Here is a 25,581-nt window from a genome sequence, read left to right on the forward strand (position 1 = left end):
AGTACTAAGTGCAAAGGAGCAGCTCAAGGATCCAGGTTCAAGCACCCCCATCCCCACTCCACCCTGCTCCCCACCTGCAGAGAGAGGGTGGTTCACAAGTGGCAAAACAGGTCTGCAGGGGTCTCTCTTTCTCTCCCCTTCTCTATCTCCCCTCCCCTCTCAATTTCTTTCTGCCCTATCAAACAATGATGGAAAAAATAATTAATTAATAGTTGACAGGAGCAGTGGATTTGTGAGCTCCAGCAACTGGAGGCCAAAAAAAAAAGAGAGAGAGAGAGAGAAGTTCATAAACCCTGCAATCTGAATGCTATCGGAAACACGGGAAGAGAGAAAAACAAGGCCCACCATAGAACACAGCTTGGAGAAAACACAGGACAGGTACCACATGACGTGAGCTATTGAAATGCATTTGTACACAGAGCCCAGGAAGGAGAACCACTCTGCTCATTCAGGAAGACTGTCAAATAAAGAGTGGGTCTAGGAGGTCGGGTGGTAGCGCAGCAGGTTAAGCACTGGTGGTGCAAAGCTCAAGGACCAGCATAAGGATCCCGGTTCCAGCCCCCGGATCCCCACCCGCAGGGGGAGGTCACTTCACAAGCAGTGAAGCAGGTTTGCAGGTGTTGATCTTTCTCTCCCCTTCTCTGGCTTCCCTTCCTCTCTCCATTTCTCTCTGTCCTATCCAATAACAACAACAATAATAACCACAACAACAATAAAGCAACAAGGGCAACAAAAGGGGAAAAAAGTAGCCTCCGGGAGCAGTGGATTCTTGTTGCAGGCACTGAGCCCCAACAATAACCCTGGAGGCAAGAAAAAAAAAAAAGCCCTATGGCCTCAGAGTAAAGGTGCCATTTTTAAAATTTGAAAAAAAAAAAAAAGTGGGTCTACCCTGGGATCTATTCTGGAGAATAGTATGCAGGGACAATCCATGCAAAAGGCTGGGTCAGATATTCAAGTAAAAAACAGCCCGCAGGCAGAAGGCCAATGAGGAAGGGGAGTGACGGGATAGGTGGGAGGGTCAGTGAGGGACAGGATGCTTTCCATCAGAGAATGGCTTGGAAGTAGGTCTTTGTTTGGGAGCTCAACCCGCAGACCAATCTTGCAGGGGTGTTAACTATCCCAGCATGCTCAGACACTCCTGCCTCTCACGAAGCCTGTACAAGCAATTCAGATTGACTGGACCAGGTCTCCTGTCCAACTCTTCTCTTTATTTATTTCCTCCTCCTCCTTCTTCTTCTTTTTTTTAATCTACAAATTAACTGCAAAGCACAGAAACCAGACAACAGGGAAATTTGCCAAGGTGCCTCCTCCACCCACCAGCTTCTCCCATCATCCTTTTCCCTGATGATTTGCATGAGATAACAGCAGCAGGTAGTTCACTGCAGCAGAACAACCGAAACCGTGAGAAGTCAGAGACAGGGCATCCCAAAGAAGGAAATGATAAGAGTTAGAGGAACCTGGGCAAGCAGACAGGGAGTAGGGATTAGCCCAGGAGAAGACGTGACCTAAGCAAATGTGATTTCCACGTTCCTGCCACCAGAAGCACCCATGCAAAACTATTTCCATGAGGTACTACATCTGTCATCCCTGCACCTGCAAGGTGCCAGGCATCAGAAGGCAGAGATGTTGGCTGGATCCGCTCTGGCCATATGTAAGGTTCACCCAGTATGAGGTTCAAGGATGGCGGTGAATGTGTCCATATAGAATCTATTTCTCCACTAGATGTCCATCTTCTGGAGAGATAGCTCACTCTTTCCAGGCTAGCAATCAGCACTGTTGCTTTGCTCAGGACTTTGGAAGGACCAGTTTCTAGGCGACTCAGTACCTTCAGAGCATGCAGGATGAGAGAAAAAAATAATAATAATTATTATGTCCTGGGGGTAGATAGCACAATGGTTATGCAAAGAGAACTCCTGCTTGAGGCTCTGAAGTCCCAGAGTTAACCCCCAGCATCCCTATAAACCAGAGCTGATCAGTACTCTGGTAAAAAGAAATAAATAAATATGGTCAACTAAGACAGACATTAATTTCTGAGAGAAAGCACCCTGGCACTCCTTTATCCTATCATAGAAGAAATTTTCTCTTCCTTTCCCTCCCAAACAATGAAAAACAAGGAATGTTTAATAGCCCGAGAGGGGTAGACTAGAGCTAGGAGGCTTTGATCACAGGTCCCGGGACCTTCAGGCAGCCGGGTGAGGGAGTCAGTTTTGTGTTCTGGTTTCCTAATATTGTGTTCTGGTTTCCTAAAAAAAGATAAAGTGATGTGCCTCTTACCTCAGAATATAGAGAGGTAGGGTCTTGACAGAAAGAATCAAGTGAAAATGAGTATCATTAAAGTGGCTTTACCAATGTCTTCATAAAAAGGAAGTATTTGGGGCAGAGTAATAGACCGACAGAGGGAGAATGAGGTGAAGATATTGGAAGGATGCTTTTTCTCTTTCTTTCTTTCTTTTTTGGATAGAGATAGTCAGAAATTGAGAAAGAAGGGGAGGTAGAGGACGTGAGACAGAGAGACACCTGCAGCCCTGCTTCACCAGTCACAAAGATTTTCCCCCTGCAGGTGGGGACCGGGGGCTCGAACCCGGTCCTCGTGCATTGTAACATGTGTGCTCAACCAGATGCGCCACCAACCAGCCTCAGGATGCCATATTGTAACAAATCAAGAAAGGCCTGAGGGGATTAGAAGCTAGGAAAAAGTTCTAGGATACATTCTACCTCACCACCCTCAGAAAGAGCCAGTGATCAAATACATTGGTTTGAAATTCTCAGAACCCTGACACAATATACCCACTTGCAGTTAAAACTCGGTGCTGTTGTTTCTTGCTTTGGCCTCATTCCACAAACAAAAGTTTCCTTTCTGCTGTACTAGCCTCAGCTCAAGATACCTGGCTCAATCCCTTCCTCTTTAGGACACTGATTTAAATATCATTCTGTTGGTTCAATGTCCTCTGACCACACTATTTAAAATCTCAACTCTTGTCTCCCCCCCCCCCAAAAAAAAACCTTAAAAATTGCAACTGACAGGGCTTTGAGTGCATAATGGTTATGCAAGAGGCTCTCATGCCTGAGGCTCTGATGTCCTAGGTTCAATCCTCTGCACCACCATAAGCCAGAATTAACCAGTGCCCAGGTAAAAAAATGTATAATTATAATAAATGTATAATAATAAATTGCAACTGATCTCCATCTCCATGGCCTCCCATCCTTGGCAGCAAATCGATGAGTGAAATGACAGACCCGCTGATGAGCTGTTGCCTTCACAGAACTGACATAACTTGACATTTATTTGAACATTCAATGAATTACTTCGGGAGTCGGGCTGTAGCACAGCAGGTTAAGTGCAGGTGGTGCAAAGCGCAAGAACTGGAGTAAGGATCCTGGTTCGAGCCCCGGCTCCCCACCTGCAGGGGAGTCACTTCAAAAGTGGTGAAGCAGGTCTGCAGGTGTCTGTCTTTCTCTCCCCCTCTCTGTCTTCCCCTCCTCTCTCCATTTCTCTCTGTCCTATCCAACAATGATGACAACAATAATAACTACAACAATAAAACAAGGACAACAAAAAGGGAATAAATAAATAAATATTTTTTAAAAATGAATTACTTCTATCTCCTTGCTTATTTCCTTTGCAGGCTGTTCAGTATCAAATCTGTTCTCAGTGTTTTATTAAGCTTCATATCAATATTCTTGATCTTGATGCTAAAAATCTCAAGGGCAAGAATCTTCTTTGGCCTTTTTACATGAATTTTTAAATTTAAAATCATTTTCTTTTTTTTTTTTTTTTTTTTTTTTTTTTTTTTTTTTTTCCCTCCAGGGTTATTGCTGGGCTCGGTGCCTGCACCATGAATCCACAGCTCCTGGAGGCCATTTTTTCCCCTTTTTGTTGCCCTAGTTGTTGCAGCCTCGTTGCAGTTATTATTGCCATTATTGACGTTGCTTTGTTGTTGGATAGGACAGAAAGAAATGGAGAGAGGAGGGGAAGACAGAGAGAGAGGGGAGAGAAAGATAGACACCTGCAGACCTGCTTCACCGCCCGTGAAGCTACTCCCCCGCAGGTGGGGAGCCGGGGGCTCGAACCGGGATCCTTACGCCGGTCCCTGCGCTTTGCGCCACGTGCGCTTAACCCACTACGCCACCGCCCGACTCCCTAAAATCATTTTCTTACTTATTTAAAATATTTTATTAGTGGTTTAATAATGACTTACAAGATGATAAGATTACTGGATCCCCCTCATCAAAGTTCTGCAGTCTGACACAGGCAACAACATTAACTACCGTAATTCACAAAGTCTTAGAAAGAGTTTGGTCAATCTTTCTTTTTTAAAATATATATATATATATATATATATATATATATATATATATATATATTCTTATTTATTTATTAGAGACTGAGAGAAATTTAAAGGGGAGGGGGAGATAGAGAGACACCTGCAACCCTGCTTCACCACTCAGGAAGCTTTCCCCCTGCAGGTGGGGACCAAGGGTTCGAACCTGGGTCCTTGTGCCCTGTAATACATGCGCTTAGCCAGGTGCACCACCACCTGGCCCCCGGTCAATTTTTCTTTACTGCAAGTTCATGTATATCAATTTCCTACACTTTACATATGAGCAAAACCATCTGGTAGTTGTATCTTACTTCACTAAGCATAATCACCTCTAGTTCCACAATATCATCTTTTTTTTTCAATTGCAAAATAGTATTTCCTTGAATGTATACCCATAATTTCTTCACCAAGCCATCTGGCAACGGTCATTAAAATAGTTCCCAATCTACAGAAAAACTGATGCAATCTCTCTCTATATTCCACGCCCTGCGCCATTACCCTGGTACATTTATTGCACTTTTAATAAACCAGTATTGATACACGACAACTAAATAACATTTACACATTTTTGGATTGCCTTCACTTTTACCTACAGTCCCTTTTAATTTTTATTTTTTAGTATTTTATTAACTTACTTATTGGATAAAGACAGATAAATCCAGAGACAAGGGGGAGGTAGAGAGGGAAAAAAAGAAAGAGAAATACCCACATCCCTGCTTCCCCACTTATGAAACTCTCCATCCCCACCCCCACAGGTGGAAAGCAGGGCCTTGAGCCTGAATCCCTGAGCACTATAACGTGCATACTCCACCAGGTGTCCCCTAAAGTCCCTTTTTTAATTCCCAGTTCCAGCCATGATGCCCCATTCCACATAGTCCTCTTGTCTCCTGAGTCTCCTTGACTGTGACAGCTTTCAAACCCTGAGCACTATTGTTCAGGCAGGAGTTGAATAGGCTTGAACTGAGGCTATGAGTTTGAAGACAGAACAGTACAGAGGCCGAGTGCCTTGCTCTTCACGTCACTTCACAGCAGGGCTATCGCAACATGCCTCCTCACTCTTAACGCTGATCCTGACCACCTGACACAGGTAATAAGCCCCAGGTTTCTCCACTTTGAAGTTCCTGTTTCCCCACCTTCCCTCACTACGTTGCGTGAAAGAAAAGTCACCAGCTCCCAGCTCCTTGAGAGAGCCAGAGTATCTATATAAAACATTTGGAATTCTCTTGCACAAACACTTATGTATTCCCCTCCATTTATTTATTCAATCGTTTATTTATATCACGAGTATTTATTTTACACTTTCGATGCAGTACTGCCTTGTTTATCGCGTTACTTAGATTAGTTCATTGTTGGCTTTGAGAGCTTTCACGTTTTGTTTCTGTCTGCTTTTGACACACTTCCCATCATTGTGCACATATGTGTCCTTGTTTTTTGTTCTACTTGTTTGTGTTTTAAGCATGTGCTTACTTTCTGGCACGACGAATACTCCAGGTTCATCTTGCACGTTCCCTGCTCCAACTCAGAATCAAGTCATTTCTCCAAGAAGGAACCCTTTCGACTGGAGGATAGTTCTAGAAATAAAAGCCTGGCCCTTAAGCGTGTTCACCAATACCAGGATAGTGTTAATGCAGATATGAGCCAGAAACATCTGTGCATACACACAACATCTTTACATGCAGATGTATACATTTATAAAAGCTTCTCTACATAAAATATCTACACTTCTATGAAGTGAAACCTAGATACTCACTTATAGCCTCATAGTCCAGCATCAAACACAATCATTAAATTGCCCTGTAATATCTCCCAGTACTTAATCTGGTCAATCCTCCTTCCCTCTTCTGCCACATAAGAGGAGAAAGAAACCCATTTTACTAGGGGGAAAAACTGTTAGAGGCTAGGCTTGGGGCTGGGTGGAATTACACCTGCCTGAGCACACATGTTACAATGTGCAAGGACGTCACCCCGGTTCCCACCTGCAGAAGGAATGCTTTGCGAGTGGTGAAACAGCGCTGCCGATGTCAGTCTCTCCCTCTCTTTTTCACTCCTCCTTTCAATTTGGCTGTCTCTATCCAATAAATTAAGATAAAAAAGGGGGGCAGGTGGTAGCATAGCGGGTTAAGCACACATGGCTCAAAGCTCAAGGACCAATGTAAGGATCCCAGTTCAGCCCCCGGCTCCCCACCTGCAGGGGGGTCACTTCACAAGCAGTGAAGCAGGTCTGCAGGTGTCTGTCTTTCCCTCTTTCTGTCTCCTCTCCTCCTTTTCTCTCTGTCCTATCCAGCAAAAACAATATCAGTAACAACAACAATAACAGCAACAATGATAAAACAACAAAGGGCAAACAAAAGGGAAAAAATGGCCCCCAGGAGCAGTGAATTCATGGTGCAGGCACCAAGCCCCAGCAATAACCCTGGAGGGAAGAAAAAAAAAAAAGAGTATTACAGCACCCTGGGGCAGAGAGGGCTTTCCCAGGCAAAGAGGTAGAGGAGGCAGGGAAGTGTAAGACTCCCATTAGGCTCTGAGTAACCCTTGCTCAGGTTCAAATAAGTCAAAATATTGTTGGGCATTTGGGTTCTTTCCATATTGAGGCTATTACAGATAGTGCTGCTATGAATATAGGTATACATAAATAAGTGGTATACATACACAAAATCAAATACTTTTCAGCTATTAAAAATAATAAAATCATGGAGGGTAGATAGCATGGTTATGCAAACAGACTCTCATGCCTGAGGCTCCAGAGTCCCAGGTTCAATCCCCTGCAGCACCATAAACCAGAGATGAACAGTGCTCTGGCAAAAATAAAAGTAATAAATAAATATATTTTGTGGGGGTAGATAGCATAATGGTTATGCAAAGAGACTCTCACACCTGAGGCTCCAAAGTCCCAGGTTCAATCCCCCTCACCACAATACACCAAAGCTGTGTAGTGCTCTGGTGTTTCTGTGTCTTTCTCTCTCTGCATCTCTCTCAAAAATAAAATAAATAAAATATTAAAAAGTAAACTTAATAATAATAATAATAATAAATCAGGAATGGGGCGGTAGCACAGTGGGTTAAGTACATGTGGTACAAGGCGCAAGGACCTGTGTAAGGATCCTGGTTGGAGGTCCCGGCTCCCCACCTTCAGGGGAGTCGCTTCACAAGTGGTGAAGCAGGTCTGCAGGTGTCTGTCTTTCTCTCCCCCTCTCTGTCTTCCCCTCCTCTCTCCATTTCTCTCTGTCCTATCTAACAATGACGACATCAATAACAATAACGATAATAACTACAACAACAATAAAAAAAACAAGGGCAACAAAAGGGAAAATAAATAAATAAATATTTTAAAAATGACAAAATCTCCTTTGCCCCAGTGTGGATGGAACTTGATGGGATCATGTTAAGTGAGATCCAACAGAAGAAGAATGAATACCACTTAGAGATGGGATTTAAGAAATAAGAAGGGAAACACTAAACACAGGGTAAAATATAAACTAGACATGATCTGTTGCAGCAAAGTCAAAGATGGAGGGGCAGGGGGAGGGGGCCTTAAAGGACACTGGGGGGCCCAATGTACAATGGTTTAGGAGGACCTAAGTTGGTGCTAGGACTCTTGTGAAGACATCTATAATGGAAGAATGAAGAACTATACCCATATGACAACTGTCTAGCCAAACATTATTTCTCTAATGAAAACATTAAGTGTAGACGTCAAAATGGAGACCAGTGGGAAACTTGCTTGAATTCCACAAGGGGGACAAGGTAAGTCCAACACAATTTGGGGGTGTCAAAGTGTACATGCTACTCACTTTGAAAGAAGAGTGATTGAGTCACAGGAGATAGGGGACACCAGGATTTGAGAGATTTAAAAGTCTGTTCTTTGCAAAATGGTGAACCCTATAGCCAGATGTGGAAGACAGAGCATAGAAGTTAGAAATAGACTCTGGAGAGGAGTTGGGCAGTAGCGCAGTGGGTTAAGCGCACGTGGCACAAAGCGCAAGGACCAGCATAAGGATCCCGGTTCGAGCCTCTGGCTCCCCACCTGCAGGGGAGTCATTTCACAAGCAGTGAAGCAGGTCTGCAGATGTCTGTCTTTCTCTCCCCCTCTCTGTCTTCCCCTCCTCTCTCCATTTCTCTGTCCTAGCCAACAACAATGACAGCAATAAGAACAATACTAATAACAACAATGATAAACAACAAAGATAACAAAAGGGAATAAATAAATAAAAATTTTTTTTAAAAAAAGAAATAGACTCTGGATTCCAACTGCCTAAATTTAAACATGGTTCATCTGTTTGCTAGCTGTGGGACCCTTTTTATGAATCCATTTGGTTACCTACCAAAAAAATGGAAGTTATAATAAAAATCACCTCACAGAAAATCGGCGAGGATTCAATCAGATAAAGCACTGAAGTTCTAAGCACAAGACCTTATGCATATAATAAATATCCGGACTTCTCAGAAGAAGCATTATCCCCTAGTTTTGAACCAGTGAAGCAATCGCTCTAATTGCTGCCCTGGACAAAAGCATGCTATAATTCATGGTGGGATCATGCAGAGAAGCAGAATGCTATGGGAAATATGGATACAAGATGAGAAGTGATGGGTGGATGAAGCCCAGCTATTTGTATGATTGCAGGATGTTTGCAAAGAGTTGCCGAAAATGCACACAATTTCCCCCTGTTCTACATTTTTACACCAGAGATCCTGAGTCCCCAGTTAGTCCCTGTTCCATTTCCTGCCCATAAATAATACCCTGCAAAATGTTCTCACTTGAATTGCATTATCTGGATTTGGGGTTGCCTTTGGAGCAAAAGACACAGGCTTATACAACAAAAAACAAAAACAAACCAAAAAACAAAACAAAACAAAACAAAAAAGTGCCAAACCTTGTTAATATAATGTTGCTTCAAAGATTTGTAAAGAAAAGATCTGATTTTAAATTTGTCCCTATCCAAGAAGGACAGTGATGATGAACAGAAAGGTTTTAGTGTCTTCCAGACCTTCTCTCCTAGAATTTAAAGGAACCCTTATTAGAACTTTCCTTTCCATTTAATCACTGCCTTCTAGAGCCCAGCTTCCCTTCTCTGAGTCTTTACCATATTCCAGGGCTTCAGGGACTGTCTCACATATTTGCATTTCACTCTCCTAGCCACTCAACAATTCCAAGATCTGAAGAGTGGGAACCATTATTACCCCTAATGACAGATGAGGGAACCAAATGCTAGAGAATTTGACCTGCATGTTCAACCGCTGAGTAGGTCACAGAGAGTCAAAGTTCTAAGGAAACAGAACCATAGAGAACAAGAGTTATGCATAGGCAGAATTGTAATGACCAGGTTTAGAAAACAGGTTATATAGAACCAGAGTTAGAGAGAATCAGGGTTACAGAGACCCGGAGTTATGGATATAAGGTGTTGTAGAGAATTAGGGTTATAGAGAGTCAGGGGTTACAGAGATCTAAGTATATAGAGAGCCTGGGTTATAAAGCTTCACCTAACTAATTATCAAGGTCATAAATACTCAGTTTTAGAGATCCACTGTTATATAGGGAGTAAATTTACAGAGAACAAAAAGATTTATTTCCTCTCAGGTAAAATCATGGGTGACTTAAGAGAACTTCCTTGAAAGCTATCTCCCATCCATCACTTAGCCACTCTCCATTATCTAGCAGTGCCCTCTAGGACCTGTCAGCGTTGCTGAGGTATGCGAGAGAGACTGGACATATGCAACTTCCACTCTCATTTCAAGGCTACAGTTTCTCACCAGACCCCACCTAAACCCACAGGGTCTAGAAGGGATGGCTTTCCGGTGTGTCTGGGATGGTCAGAAGAACCCACACAAGAATGAACACTAGAAATTTCTACCACACGTGGAGAAAAGGAAAGTAATTAAAATGGCTTCCTGTGATTTAAATCTTTGGACCAAGCTGTATCTGAGTCATGGTGGTCACTTAGTTAAGTGAGTCGACCAACTTCTCTTTTTCAATCTAGTTTACATTTTGGCTACGTTTCACTTGTGATTGGTCAAGCTTAGTTGACAGAAGAATGAACATTCTCCATGCTTCCTTGCTTGCTCCTCCTTTCTCCCCCCTCCTATGGGCTTCTGCTCTTGTAGCTGTTAAGGAGAACTCCACAGTTTAAATATTCTAAGTCTTCCCCTTCATTTCAGCCACTATGAAGGTCATCTGATATGTGAGAGAAATGTCATTATGGAGAAAAAAAAAAAAAACTATGTTAAAAATGATTCTAGTCGGGAGTCGGGCTGTAGCGCAGCAGGTTAAGCGCAGGTGGTGCAAAGCACAAGGACCGGCATAAGGATCCCGGTTCGAACCCCAGCTCCCCACCTGCAGGGGAGTCGCTTCACAGGCGGTGAAGCAGGTCTGCAGGTGTCTATCTTTCTCTCCTTCTCTCTGTCTTCCCCTCCTCTCTCCATTTCTCTCTGTCCTATCCAACAATAATAACTACAACAATAAAACAACAAGGGCAACAAAAGGGAATAAATAAATAAAATAAATATTTTTAAAAATGATTCTAGTCTTGTCAATGAACCTAAGGAACCTGAAAGCTGAGGCAGGGTGACTCTAGAGTGTCATAAGTGAGCTTTCTGAGATCCTCCAGAGAAATTTTCCTATTAGAGTCTAGAAGGAAGCAACAGCAAGAGTCAGCATTCTAGAGACTTTGATGGAAGAGGCCTTGGTTCGGATTTAATCTAAGTCCATCACGAACTGAGTGGCCTTGAGAAATTCATTTATCAAGGCCTCCAGGCTTTGGTTTTATCATCTATAAAATGAGTATGTTGAAGTCATCAACCGTCTAATATCCCTCGCTCCTTTACCCTCTGTTCAGAATGCAGCTCAGAGATGGTCCCATTTCAGTGTCATCTTAACATAAACAAAGGTAATATCCTCTCCAGCCTCTGCCAGAATGGGATCCTGGAGAGTTCCCTACATTGGCCATCTTCTTGTTTCTTTCTGGACCAGGGGACCGGTAACAAGCATTAGATGCTGGGTTGTGTCCTAGAAATACTCATGTCCCAGGAGAACCTTTCTAACACTGGAAAACAAGCCGGTACCTCCTTCTAGATAAAGGACAAAGACTTCAATTTGGGAGTTCTAAGCTCTTCAGCAGAGAAGTCATACACAGGGAATAAGCTCCCCCGCATAAGTCCAGGGAAAGGGGCAGAGGACTCTGGCAACAGAAATGGATTCATTCAGGGATGCTACTGGCATTGCCTGTGTAAGTCCCCATCCCCCTTGCTAGGAGCCAGATTACCCCCAGAAAGCTCATCCTTTTGAGCTTTCAAAGAAGCTGTCCATAGGAGAGACAGAAAGGGTTGGGAAAACTTCCAGGAGATTGATGGGATTGACAGCAGTGAAGCCCAGAAATACAGGAATAACACAGAGAATGTTACAAGCTCTTATGTTTCAGTTTATGACCAGTATTGATCAGTAATTGAATTAATGATCATAGCTGGAGCCCACTGAGAAGTGAGAAGTCCTACAAGAAAGATGATAATACACAAATGAAATTTGTTTCTATCTTAAGCCTCCATGAGCCTATCAAAAATTCTCCAGGGGCCAGGTGGTGGTGCACCTGGTTGAGCGCACATGTTACAATGCACAAGGACCCAGGTTTGAGTCCCCCAGTCCCCACCTGCAGGGGAGAACTTCATGAGTGGTGAAGCAGTGTTGCAGGTGTCTCTCTGTCTCCCTCCCTCTCTATCTTCCCTTCCCTCTTGATTTCTGGCTGTCTCTATCCAATAAATAAATAAAAAGATAATAAAAAAATTCTCCAACTCTAAGACTGTGGAAATTTGAGCTTTGCCTGGTGTCTCCTCTTATCAACCTTGTGATAAAACCCTTTCTTTGCTCAAAACCCAGTCCTGCAGTATTAGCTTCTATGCATGTGAAGCAGCAGAGAGAAACACAAAGTCAAGAGCATAAAATCAATGCTAAGGGCATCACAGTCAAGGTCTAACTGCAGAGGGCTTACATTCATTCAGTCACACATTCATTCACCCGTCAGCTCTCTTTCCATCCACTCTGCTAAGATCTAAAAATGATAAGAAAACCTCCATCATCCTTGTTGTTGTTACATTCAGCTAATGGTTCTAGTGGAAGAGGTAGTCATTAAGCAAGTAAACATACATTTCCTCTCCCTCTCTCTCTCTCTCTCCCTCTCTCCCTCTCTCCCTCTCTCCCTCTCTCCCTCTCTCCCTCTCTCCCTCTCTCCCTCTCTCCCTTCCTCCCTCTTTTACCAGAGCAATGCTCAGCTCTGGCTGATGGTGGTACAGGAGATTGATCCTAGGACTTTGGAGACTCAGACATGAAAGTCTGTTTTCATTACCATTATGCTATCTAGCTCCACCACACATTTTATCTCTATAAAGGAACATAGTAAGATACATCAACATACCTTGCTATGAGCAAGCATGAACCCAAAGATACAGTGGTTCAAGTTGGTAGGGGCCACTCCTGTAAAGGGAACAACCTGTGCGGAGTTATCTGAAGGCAGACAGAGTCTACCATATTGGAGAAAATGGAAGTAGACGATTGGAGGGATGGTGATGAATCAGTAAAACTACATGATTGGAAGTTGAAGGAGGGGCTGGGCGGTGGCGCTCCTGGTTTAGCACACATGTTACAGTACGCAAGGACCCAGGTTCAAGCCCCCAGCCCCCACCTGTAGGGAGAAAGTTTCACAAGTGGAGAAGCTGTGTTGCAGATGTCTCTCTCTCCCTCTCTATCAACCCCTTCCCTCTTGATTCTGGCTGTCTCTATGCAATAAATAAAGATAATAATAATAAAAAAAAAGAAAAAGGAAAGTTGAAGGAAGCTGATGACCATCCTAAGGAAAGGGTGTTGGTCATTTGTAAGTTTAAAATTCTTCAGGTGGCCCAGCAGGTAGTGCAGTGACTAGTGTTGGACTTGAAAGCATGAGGTACTGAGTTCCATTTCTGACATCACATGTGAAGGAGTGGTGTTCTGGTTCTTCTCCCTCTCCCTCTCCTGCTCCCCCCTGCTGTCTCTGTCTGTCTCTCTCTCTCTCTCTCTTTCTTTCTGCCACTCCCACTCCCTCTTCTTCTCACCCCCTCCCATCAATAAATAAATATTTTTTAAAAATAAATAAATGCATGGCACTGAGAGGCAGCAAAAGTTGTGTGATAGTTTTAGTACAAAGAAGAGGTCATGCTGAGGGATTATGGGAGATTTTCTCCACGAACAATTTGCAAAGCTTTTAAGTCAGAAAGGTTTGCTGAATCCATTTTCTCAGAGACAGTATAGCAAAGTGGTTATGAAACTAGGATTTTAGGGGGGAAATTTTCAATCCTCCTTGGGAGAATTACTAATAAATTATGTCTCAGTCTTAAGTTTCTCAGCAGGGATCCTTTAAATACAAACATGTGTGAGTGTAGCAGTGTTCCTAGCATTGAGCACCCAAGTAGCAACTACTTCTGGTCTCCTCAGACCTTAACAACGGGGGTCCTTAACAATGCTACAATCGCCATTAGCATTTGACCACTCTTAGGATCATCTTCCATCTTCAACAGATTGCTTTCTTGCTGAAGTTTCAACATTACCAGCTTTTTTCCTGAGAACAGCTGGTCCCAATCTACTAAATAACCCCTTTGCACACTTGAAGACCATTATTAAGATTCCCTTTGGCCATAAACATATGAAGAAGTGTTTAACATATGAAAAAAATGTTTAACCTCACCAGTAATCAAAGAAATCCAAATCAAAACAACAAAATGCAATTTTTGTCTATCGATTTGGTAACTTTTTTTAATGATAGTACTCAATGCTGGTGAGAGTCGGGTAAGGAGGCAATTTTGTACATTGCTGGTGGGAGCATAAATTGGTACAATCTTTCTGGAAAGCAATTTGGCAATATGTTATCAAGACCCTGAAAATTGTCCTCACCCTTTAACCCAGGAATTCCTCTTTTGGGAATCGATCACCAGGAAATAATCAAAGATGCAGGTAAAGATTACTGCTCAACAGAATTTGTTGTACCACACAATGTTTTGATTTATCAATAACTACAAACTTCCTAGGTGTGGGGTGACATCACAAAGGTACTACCCCAGACAGGCATGCCTGAAGCTCAGAGGTCCTAGGTTTAAGACGTAGCACCAGTCTAGGCTGAGCACTGTTCTCTCTCTCTCTCTCTCTCTCTCACTCTCACTTACTCACTCTCTCTCTCTCAATGAAACTTTAAAAGCCTTGGAATGGGGCCAGCAAAATAACTTGCCTGGCTATTGCACCTGTCTGGCTTGACACTTAAATTCTGCTTAAGAGGCCTGGACCCCAATCACTGCCCTACCCCACCCACGGATTCTTCCTCTCTCTGGTCTTCTCTCATCTGAAAAAATTGGCCTTGGATAGTGAAACCCTAATGATAACCAAAAAATAAAAGTCAAATAAAAACCACCTAGAATTTGACACTAAAAAGTTACTGAAAATCATGTTAACTCTATATTAATATATATATGTACCTGTATACACACTCATAATGATAAATAATATAGAATCTATTCACAAGATTCTATATCAGGCATCATATAGCACATGTATGTTCTTTTTTTTTAATTACCTTTATTTATTTGTTAGAGATGATCAGAAATCGAGAGGGAAGAGGAATGGGGGATGGAGAGGAAGAAAGACAGACATCTGTAGCACTGCTTCACCACTCGCAAAGCCTTCCTCCTGCAGGTGGAGAATGGGGACTCAAACCTGGGTCTTTGAGCATTGTAACATGACGCTCAACCAGGTACACCACCCCCACCCAGCCCCTGTATGTACTTTCTGTACCGTAATTTACTTTTTTATTATTATTAATAAATACTAAGATTTCAGAAAAACAGAAAGGAAATCATGTTAACAAGGAGTATTCACGAATATGCAGGGTGGTCACCATAAACTGTGAAACAGAAGCACTGACATGAGGAGCCAAACTGAACAGTAGGATTCCAGTTCCTCGACTACATACACCAGCATCCTCACTTGTTTATAGAAAAAGATTAGCTGCAAGCAAAGCAAGATGTCAACAGTTTGTATTATGGGATGAGGAAATTCTGAGTGTCATTTTATTTTCTTCTTTAAAATTTTACATTAAAAAAAAGTGTTTAAGAACTCACATGGCCTAATATATGTTTCTAACTATTTTGGCCTGCCATAGCCTATTGTTCGAGATCTACGCAATGGTCTAGCACAAGTTGCGGCTTTTTTTTCTAGAAGGGGATAGACAGTAAATATATTGCACCTTGAAAGCCAACCTCTCTCTGCTGTGCCTACCCTCCTCCACTATTGTACAGCAAAAAATCAGCCACAGGCAATATGTCAACAAATGGGAGTGACTGTGTTCTAATAAAACTTTATAAAAATCAGAAACAAGGGGGAGTTGGGCAGTAACACAGCGGGTTAAGCTTAGGTGGCACAAAGCACTAGGACTGGCGTAAGGATCCCGGTTCAAGCCCCCAGCTCCCCATCTGCAGGGGAATCACTTCACAGGAGGTGAAGCAGCAGGTCTGCAGGTGTCTGTCTTTTTCTTCCCCTCTCTGTCTTCCCCTCCTCTCTCCATTTCTCTGTCCTATCCAACAATGACAAGAACAATAATAACTACAACAATAAAACAACTAGGGCAACAAAAGGAAAGAAAGAAAGATAGAGAAAGAAAGAAAGAAAGAAAGAAAGAAAGAAAGAAAGAAAGAAAGAAGGAAGGAAGGAAGGAAGGAAGGAAGGAAGGTGGAAGGAAGGTGGAAGGAAGGAAATCATAGCACATCCATTTTAGCTTTGACCTTATTTTACTGACTCACAACCTAAATACTTATCCCATGTCTCTAATAAATATAGTTGGGGAGACTTCTAGAAGAGTGGCTGAAGTAGAGTTCTTACCTACCTCCCACTGAGTCAATAAGTCCAATATTTTTATTTCATTTTGTTTTTTATTGCCACCAGGATTATCACTGAGGCTCAGTGCCAGCACTATGAATCCACCGCTCCCAACAACCATTCCCCTCGCCTCCCCACCCCACCCCCAGCCCTCTGTCTCTTTTTTAGTTGACTAGACAGAGAGAAATTGAGAGAGGAGAGGAAAATAGACACTTGCAGATTTGCTTCACTGCTGGTGAAGTATCCCCCCTGCAGGTGGCGGTTGGGGGGCTCAAACTCAGGCCCTTGCGTATAGTAATGTATACACTCAGCCAAGTGGGTTACAGTCTGGTCCTCTAGTCTGGAATTATTATTTAGAAGCAGTCAGCAATAGCCATGCCTCATGAGTCTCGTTTACCTGTGCACAGGTAACAAGGCCTCCTCTTCTAGACCAGTGGCACGTCCTTCAAGTAGGCTGTCCTGCACCAAGTGTCCTAGTCTTACTGTAAGGAGAAGGGCTTACGGAAGTCCAGAAGTCTTCATGGTAACAGGGAAAGGCTACAGATTGGATTGAGCTGATGGCCACTTTCAGATTCCCACTCTCTACCATCCACATACAGTGATAGGAGTTTCCGTATCCTTAGGTCTGTTCTCCTTGTGGTATCTGGGTTCCAGGAAGGGAAGAGGAAGTCATAGGGTTGCACAGTGACTGCAGTTCACTGGGGCACAGAAGGTTGTTTCTTACAGGAAAATGAACATTCAGTGAGGACACAGTGCACTTTGGTAAGTACACAAGTGTGTGCAATTGTATGTGATATAATGCTTTGAAAGTTCCCTTCTTGGCGTTGGAATTCCTTGATATTCACCTTGATATATACCCACCCACCCAGGGTTTTGCCAGGTATAAGTGATGGGTTTTTTTTTTTTTCTTGTTGGCCTTCAGGGTTATCTCAGGGGCTCGATGCTTGCATTATGAATGCACTATTCCTGGTGGCCATTTTTTTCCCCACTTTATTGGATAAGATGGAGAGACATTGAGAGAGGAGGGGAAGACAGAGAGGGAGAGAGAGACACCTGCAGACCTGCTTCACTGCTTATGAAGTGATCCCTCTGTAGCTGGGGAGCCGGGGTCTCAAACCAGGATCCTTGAGCTTAGTAGTAAGTGTGCTTAATCCATTGTACCACCACCTAACTCCCTGGGTAATGTCTTTCTCCTTATTCCCAATTCTCTGTTCCAGCCCCAATGACTAGCATAAATTTCCAAAGGCTACAACCTTGTTGAAACCATTCTGGACATTGAACCCTAATCCAGGAGGCTAATAATAATTATAATAATAAATATACATATCTATGTAGATGTCCTTTTGAATTAGGTGGTTATAGTCCAAAAACAACATTCCAGAGACCTTATATGATCACTTTCCCTTACAATCAACTTACACAAGAAACTGAGAACTATGACAAGATATCAAATTGAGTGGGAAGAAAAGTCAGTCATATGGGGTCGTCTCAGAAAGCCCACTTTAGATTCTTGGCTGTGGTTTCCTTGACTTAGGAGGTGTAGCTTACTATTGTATTTTTCACTTGACTCTGAATTCAAGTCCTATAGTTCACCTTCTGGGCCTTCGTGACCTTGACACTGAGTCCCAGTGTTGAGTCTAGGAGACAGATACTGGGATAGGCTGACTTACTGTAGGGCTCCGCCATCCTGTAGACAAACAGTGATGTGGGAAATGAAGGAGAGTTTGCATCAAAAAAAAAAAAAGCTTTATTCTTTGTGGTCCATTGGCTTATATGATAGTTTTCCATCCTTTCACTTTGAATCTGTGTTTGTCTTATTGAATTAGGTGGGATTCCTATTGAATTAGGTGGGGTTGTGAAAGGATGGAAAACTACCATGCAAGCCAATGGACCACAAAAAAGGGCAGGAACAGCTATTCTCAATCTGGCATGATAGACCTTAAAACAAATAAAATTTTAAAAGATAGGGATGGGCATTACTTAATGCTCAGAAGATCAGTCAATCAAGAAATCTTAATGATTATTAACATCTATGCACCCAATGAGAGGCCATCTAAATACATCAAATATCTACTGGAAGAGCTACAGCAATATGTTAACAGCAACACAGTCATCATAAGGAATTTCAACACCCCTTGGATGTTAGACCAGAAACTATCAAATACTTAGAGGAAAATATTGGCAGAACTCTTTTCTATCTAAATTTTAAAGGCACATTCAATGAAACAAATCCAATTACAAAAAGAAAAAAAAAGGGGAAAAAAGTTGAACGATAAACACAAAACAAAAACTGGACTGGAATTGGTATATTGCACCAAAGTAAAGGACTCTGGGGTAGGGGTGTAGGGTTCAGGTCCTGGAACCTGATGGCAGAGGAGGACCTAGAGGGAGGTTGAATTGTTCTGTGGAAAACTGAGAAATGTAAACAGGGGTAGCTGGCATAATGGTTATGCAAACAGACTCTTATTCCTGAGGCTCCAAAGTCTCAAGTTCATGGTGAATTCACCTTCTTTACTCCATCTTGGATGGAGCTCGAAGATATCATGTTAAGTGAGATAAGTCAGAAACAAAAGGATGAATATGCGATGATCTTCCCTCTCATCTGCAGAAGTTGAAAAACAAGATCAGAAGGGAAAACTCTAAGCAGAACTTGCTCTGGAGCTGGTGTATTGCACCAAAGTAAAAGACTCTGGATTGGGGCGGGGTTGGGGGGGAGGGAAGTTTAGGTCCTGAAGCATGATGGCAGAGGAGGACCTAATAGGGGTGGCATTATTATGTGGAAATATTATACATGTACAAACTATTATGTTTTACTGTTGACTGTAAACCACTAATCCCCATTAAAAAAAATTTAAAAATAAATGAATAAAGTGATATTACACAGAAAAAAAAATGTTTTAGACTCCAAATGGCTCATTTGACTCATAAAACCTCTGTCACACCGATAACCAGAGAGAACAACTCTATACTCAATCTCCATCCACACTCTCCATCGGACTACCTATCTGTGACTTGCAGTCCTATTCAAGGTTGACCTTAATGCATATCTCCCTCAGATTTCACTTGGTCAGAAGTGTTGGGTTACTGTTTTGTTAGAGCAAGGATATGTTGAGTACCCATTGTGCCTTGCGCTGTTGCACATTATGCCCTCTTTTTTCCACCATCTTGTTCAATAAATAAATATCAGGAGCAGCATGGGGTATAACAAAGTCATTCGTGCAGCCTACCTTCTAAGCATTTTTCTCTATAGAAGTCAGATCTCAGTTTACTCTATAGTTCTGCTTCTTCCAAATTGTGTGACTAGTGGAAGCATTGATGGTCTAGTGGTGAACATAGCTGCCTTCCAAACTATGTGACTAATTTAATCTAACTGGACATAGCTTCTTTTTTCTACGTATTTATGATATAAGAATAGTATCGGAGGCATCATGTCTATGATACAGAACTATAAAGTCAAAACAAGAAACCATGGAGACACTCAGAACAGTCATTCCCTCTTCACTTCTTTAAGGGAGGAATGAGCTAAGAACTCTGAGAGAGACATAGACAAGACTACTACTACCTGGCTCTGCCCTCCAAAAGCTGAGTCTTTGGGAAACATCTCTGTACACAGATGACTCAAAGGGTAGGTATGCTGTGACAAGACATGCAATGTGCTGTGGGAACAGAGAAGGGAGATATAAATTCATTCTAACGAGAAGAAGGAAGAATTCATCCTATTACTAACCTGTAAAAGCGAAGTCTTCAAAGAAAGCAAGACATTTAAGCTATGTGTTGAAGAACAGAGATGGAAGGAAAAGAAGGGGTTCTGGACAGAGGGATTATCAGGATAGATCCAAGAAAAGACAAAGAATCCGAGGAAATGATGAGCTCAGAATTGTCCAGAAGGAAGGTAAGACCAACATTACTGAAGGAGACTCGGTCACATGGGAGCTGAGAGCCATGTACTAAACTGGCATGTGAGCCGTGCAGTCCTGAGACTCAGAAACCAGGAAATGACATTGTCAAATGTCATCTCAACAAAGTAGATATTCATCTCTGCCACAGAAAGTCCTCTCATATAATTTTTAATAGCACTTCCTTTCATTTACAGAAGTATTTCTCTGCGGACCATCAATTACATAAATTTTCTTTATCACCCTGTTGTCAACGGGAAACAGAAACTACATCAGAAATCAATCTGTCTAACCCAGAGAGACTAAGTCAGAGTTGACGTAATGACTTAAGCAGATATCTTTTTTGAAATATTTATTTATTTTCCCTTTTGTTGCTCTTTTTTTATTGTTGCTGTAGTTATTATTGTTGTTATTACTGATGTCATCATTGTTAGAACAGAGAGAAATGGAGAGAGGAGGGCAAGACAGAGAGGGGGAGAGAAAGATAGACACCTGCAGACCTGCTTCACCACCTGAGAAGTGACTCCCCTGCAGGTGGGGAGCCGCAAGCTCAAACCAGGATCCTTACACCGGTCCTTGCACTTCATGCTGTGTGCACTTAACCCACTGCACTACCGCCCAACTCCCTAAGCAGATATCTTAAGGTAGAGGACTAACATGAGTGGAGAGCAGAATAAATCAAAGGATTGTTTTGTTTTGTTTTGTTTTGTTCTGTTTTGTTTGCCTCCAATAACTTTTGCTGAAGCTAGGTGCCTGCACTACAATTCTACTGCTCCTGGCGGCCATTCTTTTCCCATCGTTGTTGTTGCTGCTGCTGCTGTTGCTGTTGTTGGATAGGCCAGAGAGAATTTGAAAGAGATGGGGAAGACAGAGAGGGGGAGAGAAAGACAGACACCTGCAGACCTGCTTCACAGCTTGTGAAGCAATCCCCCTGCAGGTGAGGAGCCAGAGGCTTGAACAGGGTTCCTTCCGCCAGTCCTTGTGCTTTGCACTATGTGCTCTCAACCTGGTGCACTACTGCCCAGCCCCCCTGCCAAAGAAAAGTTTTAAAGGCAGGTTCCATAATATCTGTAGATTGAATGATGACAGTGAGGATAAGAAATAAGATAATGGACATTTCAGTATTAGAGCTGCTGAATTATTTAGATGTGAGTAGAGAGTTCTTGTGTAGAACAGCAGAGAATGGGAATAAGAAACAGGGACACAGAAGAAGCTAGACCTAGAGATGTAGATTTGGCTGAACCTTGGGTAAAATCATGGCTGAATATGGAACATGGAAGACCGCCCAGGCAGCAGGTAAGCAAGATGGCACTTGGGAAAACACTGACAGGTGACAATACATCATGCACAAAAGAAATGAAAAACCAAGGAGAAGAGTGTTGGGGTTCACTGACTCAACAGAGCCAGATGCTGCCAAAGGATTGAGTAGGATGAGGAGGGCAATTAGAAGGACCTTTGAAAGTTCCATTTCAGCAGAGCAGTGGGAGCAGAAGGCAAATTGCAGTGGGCTGAAGAGTGAGTGGGAGGTCAGGAAGTGGTGTCAATAAGTATAGACAATTCTTTGTAGAGATCTGTTAGTGAAAGGAAGGAAAGAGATGGGACTGTGGTTTGAGGGAATAATCAAGAGAAGGGACATGTTTAGGGGAGTTAGGTGGAACCTGAGTGTGTTTGAACACCAACAACCTGACAAAGAGAGGGAGTTTGAAAGTGCCAGAGACAAAGTCACTTAGAGTAAGATAACAGCAGATGACTCTGGCTTCCTTATAGGAACCAACTATAGACAGATCTTGACCTTGTCCGAGAAGGTAGGATGAAGATGAAGTTGTAATACCAGAAACATCTTGATTTGCTAGGATAAAAAGGGAAGAAACGTTGGAGGTAGCTCATAGTAGCAGTAGTAATAGAACTCATAACTATTGCGCAAATGCTCTCCCCAAATCATTTCAGCTAATCCTCACAACAAATCCCCCCCCTTTCCATGCGAGGAAACCGTACCTGATAGAGGCTTAGCAAACTGCCCACAAACTCTAGAAGTGGCAGAGCAGGGAATTAAACCCAGGTCTTCCAAGTGGCTGTGCCACTTGGAGTCAGTAGAGATCAGTGGCTTGATCTTCTTGGTAGAACCGGAGGTGAAGTCATCTGCTGTGAATGGTGGGGGTTGATTTGCAAGCCTGAGGAGGGAGGGGAAGAGTTGAAACAGCTGCTATGAAGAATGCAGTAGGGTTGGGCCAGGGAAAAGAGAGGGCATGATAGCTTCCCAGGGAGCACTGATAGCTTCCAGGAGATTCCAACTAGTTCTTATCATCCTTACTTCCAACCCTACTTCCTGCTGAGATCCCTCCCACACCCCCAAACTCTTCTCCTTTGTTTTTTTTTTCTTCTTTCCCCCTCAAGGGAAATAAGAATCAGCCTGCTCAAGTAGAGCAGGTCAAAGATTCTCTCAAGACTTGAAAACAATAGTGATGATTGCCAGTCCCAGTTTGGGGCACCATTTGCCGGTCTAGCTTCACAGGCGGGAGACAGACGACCAGGGACTCATGGCTGAGCTGGAAAGCAGTATCTCGTTTATTCATCAGATACATCGCCTTTTATGCATCTCTTCACCAGAAGTGACAAGGGAAAGGAAATGACTAGGAGAGGGGGCGGAGCAAAAAAAGGAGCAGGAACAGAACATAGAAAGCTTCCATCTAACCAGTGGGGATTAAACCAATACCCTGCAGGCAGGGCGGGACCCAGGTAAAACAGTGATTATGTAAATAGACCACATCATAAGTAATATAAGCGAACCTAATGTGATGATCAAAACAGAAGGTCTTAGAAGCAGAATTTAGAAGCAGACCAACAGATGATGACCAGGGAGTGGAGTCCGGGAGGAATTCCTGAGTCTTAGGTGAACCAGAGACCCACAGCCCAGATGATGTCAGGCAGCAATGGTTTTCTGGACAAGAGTGACAGCAGGTTGAATTCTGGAAGCCACGGAAAAGTATTTAGAAGCTGAATTTGGTTGCTTCTTGCCCTTTGGTGGCTTGTCTCAGTCAGTAAAAGAAAAGTGTTGAAGGGGCCGGGTGGTAGCACACCTGGTTGAGCGCACATGTTATAATGCACAAGGACCCAGGTTCTAGCCCCCAGTCCCTACCTGCAGGGGAAAAGCTTTGAAAGTGATGAAGCAATGTTGCAGGTGTCTCTCTGTCTCTCTACCTCTCTAGTATCCCCCTTCCCCTCTCATTTCTGGCTGTCTCTATCCAATAAATAAGTAAAGATATTTTTAAATTACCATTAAAGAAAAAAACAAGAAAAGATTCTGCCCAGTCACCACCACTCCCACTCCCTCTGGGCCACCAGTTTCCATCCCTTTCTAACTTATTTAGTTAGAAATCAGTGAGTGAGGGAGTCGGGCGGTAGTGCAGCAGGTTAAGCGCATGTGGCACAAAGCGCAAGGACCAGCTTAAGGATCCAGGTTTGAGCCCCCATCTCCCCACCTGCAGGGTAGTTGTTTCACAGGTGGTGAAGCAGGTCTGCAGGTGTCTATCTTTCTCTTCCCCTCCTCTCTCCATTTCTCTCTGTCCTATCCAAGAATGCCGACATCAATAACAATAATAACTACAACAATAAAACAACAAGGGCAACAAAAGGAAATAAATAAATGTTTTTTTAAAAAAAGAAATCAGTGAATGAGAGTCCTTCATTTGAACACAGAACTGAGAACTTTCTGACTCACTGACTTGCTCACTTTGGAAATAGTAGCAGCCAAAACAGATTCCGTCTTTGGGAGAACTCCACTGAATTATTAACCAGAGGTGTTGGCCTTGGGGACAGTCTTGTAGACACAAAGTTACCACTTGTTGGATGTAACCCACCAACTGAAACAGAACTATGAAGCCACTGGTCAAAATAATAAAATCCATATGGGACTAGAGTATAAATGAAGCTGAGCTCAATTCAAATTTCCATACAAGCAACTAATGGGGCTAGGGAACTGCCATTGCATTCTAGAATGTTCTGGCTTCTTGCCTCAAAAATATCACCCTCAACAGATTCCGATTCTGGATAGAAAATGTGTGGGTATAGTCCAGAGGCTTTATTAGAATCTTCTTGGGAGTCTCTTTTCCACTGGGCTAGAAACTCCAAGAGAATAATCATAGTTGGAAAGGAAGGAAGGAAGGAAGGAAGGAAGGAAGGAAGGAAGGAAGGAAGGAAGGAAGGGAGGGAGGGAGGAAGGAAGGGGAGAGAGGAAGAAAGGAAGGGAGAAAGAGAGGGAAGGAGAGAGAATTGAAGAAAAGAGAGAAGGAAAGAAATGGAAAGAAAAAGGGCCAGGTGGTGTCACACCTGGTTAAGAACACACATCACAGTGTGCAAGGAACCAGGTTCAAGCCCCTGGTCCCCTCCTGCAGGGGGAAATTCAGGAGTGGTGAAGCAGGCCTTCAGGTGTCTCTGTCTCTCTGTCTCTCTACCTCCCCCCCCCATCCCTCTCAATTTCTCTCTGTCTCTATCCAGTAGTAAGTAAAATATTTAAAAAGAGAAAGGAAAGAAAGAAAAGAGAAAGGAAAGGGGACAAAAAAGGACTACACTTTCTGTTCAGGCTGAAACAAAGTCATCTGAGGGGACACAATTGTGCAAAAGGCACCAATTTACATTTGAGAGCGACTGTTGTATATTCAGAATCCATAAAGCGATGCGTGAAGAAGTGGGGAAAGGGAAAGAGTTTCTGTGCAAAGAGGTGTGCACCTTAACACAGAGCAAATTAAAACTCCTACCCCAGTCTCCCTACTTAAATTTGGCTTTTCTCTCAGAAGCCAAGAGACTCTCACCGAAACCCTGGTCGGGTCAAACTCCCCATCAGACTCAAATCGCCCTAACAAGAAGCCCAAGGCCAAGGGCTCCAAATCCCTCCCTCTTCCACTCATCCCAACATTTCTCTAATTAATGCAGGAGAAAATTAATTACAGAGGGATTTTCAAGACCCCAGCATAGGCTTCTCATGTGCAACCCAGCCCCTCCGCCTCCCTGCCAGCAGCCTAGACTCCCCATTGGGCTGGCTCGGCCTCGCCTCTCCCCTTCCTCACCCACTCGCCAGACCCACAACCAGGAACAATACCGCAGGCTAATTAGGCAGGGAAAGAGTTTCTTGGCTAAGGAGGCCGAGTACTAGGTCAGTACCTTGAACAACCTAGAAGAACAACAAAACCGCATTAAAAGAAAAGAAAAGGAAAAAAAAAAACAGAAGAAAGGGGAAAAAAAAAAACCCTGCTAATCCCAAGCGCATTCCCGCCAAATATTCTCCTTTTCAAGTGTTTTCTCCCTGGTAAACAAAGTTCTGTCGCCTGGCTGTGGAGATTTGGGGACACGGTTGCTTAGTGATAGTGCACGAAAAACACCGAGTCCCCACCTCAGACCTACTTTGTTCTTTTCTCTTGTTAACTTCACCGGGGGCTCTGAAGCAAGAGCTGGGTTTCTCCTCCCCTCCCCTTCCCCCTCCCCTCCCCTT

At 43.1% G+C, this 25,581-nt stretch overlaps 1 long non-coding RNA gene across 4 annotated transcripts in view; it reads right to left on the bottom strand.

Moving 5' to 3' along the window:
• Positions 1 to 25,581, bottom strand: part of LOC132541828 (uncharacterized) — a 317,142-nt gene that overhangs the window by 99,024 nt on the left and 192,537 nt on the right. Inside the window, exons 5-6 of one of the 4 annotated variants that reach the window (XR_009552911.1) lie at positions 22,092 to 22,267; positions 739 to 1,825 (exon numbers count right to left, since the gene is read on the bottom strand). The exons of 2 other annotated variants lie outside the window; for them this stretch is intronic. This is a non-coding gene — a long non-coding RNA (uncharacterized LOC132541828). Of the gene's footprint in view, positions 1 to 738; positions 1,826 to 20,510; positions 21,946 to 22,091; positions 22,268 to 25,581 lie in introns of those variants that run through there. One more of the 4 variants, XR_009552912.1, reaches the window with a different exon arrangement.

Source organism: Erinaceus europaeus, chromosome 12, assembly GCF_950295315.1.
Source record: "Erinaceus europaeus chromosome 12, mEriEur2.1, whole genome shotgun sequence".
Lineage (NCBI taxonomy): Eukaryota > Metazoa > Chordata > Mammalia > Eulipotyphla > Erinaceidae > Erinaceus > Erinaceus europaeus.